Below are 2,018 nucleotides of genomic sequence, written 5' to 3'. Positions count from 1 at the left end.
GAATCTCTGAGTTCAAGTTCAGCCTGGTCCACAGAGCAAGTTCCAGGACAGCCAGGGCTACACAGAAAAAACCCTGTCTTGAAAAACCAATAATAATAATAATAATAATAATAATAATAATAGTTGTGAAAATGGGCTCCGGAAAAGCATGCATCCTTCATATATCCCTTCAGGGTACCGTATCTCTGATGTGGGAGGGAATGGCAAACTGGTGGGTTTCCCTAAAGAATCACATCACCCACAGTGCCACCAAAGCACCCACACAGCTCAACAGCCTTGAGCTCCAGCTCTTCGAGGCTCCACCTCTTCTTGCTTTGGCAATGAACTCCTCGCCTAATGATGTGCTGACTAAGGGTTTTTTTGTTTGTTTGTTTGTTTGTTTTGTGTCTCTTTCCACAGTAAGGCATCACCAAGTCCAACAGACTGACAGCACTCTCCATGGCAGACCTGTGTCTGTGTAGAGGTTCTGAAAAAAAAAGCACAGTGCATGGGTGGCGGAAGCAGTCTATTTGTATCACTTCCTTCGCGTCTTTAATCCAGCAGGAAGGTGCTCACATAGGGCTTCGAATTAACTTTATGGATAGGAATTTATTTCGGACGTGAATATATTCCCCCACTACTTAGAACTTCAGATCCGCAGTTGCGGGATTATCAAATTCTTTCCCCGGGGACTCTATATTGGTTCAAAATCCTCGTGCTCTTCAGACAGAAGGCACCACGTGACAGCAGAGGGAGCAGAACAGGCAAAAGCATCATCCCCTGCAGGGGAAGCAGGGGATGTGGGAAGAACCGTGGGCTGACTCTGGCACTGGCCACACGTGCACGCCCTGGGTTTGGGCGGCGGGCGTGTGGGTGGAGTGGCAGGCTGGCAGTCCTTTCTTTTCCACCAAGACACATGCTGGGTTTGGAGGGTTATTTTTATTGCCAGTTCCCAGCCTCCTGTATGTATTAGCTGCCTAGACAGAGAGCAAGCTGTAATTAGAATTAGTGCTAGGATGTGTGGTAGCTATGAATAACATGGTGCACATGCATTCAGCATGGAGTTGCTACTCTGACTGGGGTCAGCCAGTTGCCAGAGTTTCTCCAGCCTATCTGCCCATTTCAATTGTAGCCGTACACCTTGCTGTTGTCCAGAATAGCCATGAATGAGGTATGACCACAGGCAATACCAACCACCTTCTTACTATGTCGCCGGTTTGTAACTTTTCAAGGAGTTAGCTGATATGCTGTCGACCCTGAACCCACCTGGCCACAGTTGTTATAGACTCAAGCAATATCTCTCCATCAGCTGCTAGAGCCATTCAACAATGTGAAGCACAAGCTAATCCAACAACCTGCTTGATCAAGAGACTGGTACAGACATGAGTGGAAGCAATGCCTTAGGTGATGGTACCATTCCCCAGCTAGTTATACCCATTATTGCCTCTTCATTGTCAGTGCTTAGGAGGAATGGGGCCATTTCTGTAACTAACCTTCTTGATCTTGTTTTTATGTAAAACCTCTTGGTTACCAGTGTGCTCTGGTTATCTCCATTTTCCTAGACAGTCACTACAGTTCAGTCCAGACCCAAAGACCTCATCGGTGTCAATGACATAGATCACCTCATTGGCTGAGTTGCCCAGGACGCAAGTTTTCCTAGTAGATTCTGTTTCCTGGGGTAAGAGCAGAGTGAAGACTGGCCACTTTCGTACAATCACCTTGACCCTGGCTTCAGGCAGTTCCCATAAATAAGCTGACATCTGTGTATGTTAAAGGAACCGTCAGCTTTCCCCAATGTCCAATCCTTCCTTAACCTGCAAACCCAGGTCTTTTCTCTATGTTTCCAAGGGGAACCCAGACATGAGAGACAGACTCTAGCCCCCACAGATGGTAGCGGAGCAGAGGCCTGCCTCACTTGGTGCTTCTGCACTAAATAAAACTTTCCACTTCTTTCTCGTTGTTACTTTTTTTTTCATCAAAGTTGGTGGAGTTTGTAGATGAAATGTTCATGGAAGGTCTATGTGTTAAAGGCATGGTGC

The 2,018-nt window shown here is 46.7% G+C and overlaps 1 pseudogene; it reads right to left on the bottom strand.

Moving 5' to 3' along the window:
• Window positions 1–551: 551 nt before the first annotated feature.
• LOC101827160 lies at window positions 552–1,739 on the bottom strand (annotated as a pseudogene).
• Between the last annotated feature and the right edge of the window lie 279 nt (window positions 1,740–2,018).

This window comes from Mesocricetus auratus, unplaced genomic scaffold, assembly GCF_017639785.1.
Source record: "Mesocricetus auratus isolate SY011 unplaced genomic scaffold, BCM_Maur_2.0 Super-Scaffold_100021, whole genome shotgun sequence".
Classification (NCBI taxonomy): domain Eukaryota; kingdom Metazoa; phylum Chordata; class Mammalia; order Rodentia; family Cricetidae; genus Mesocricetus; species Mesocricetus auratus.
The sequence above is the reverse complement of the archived record's forward strand: the minus strand, read 5'-3'. Positions and strand labels throughout refer to the sequence as shown.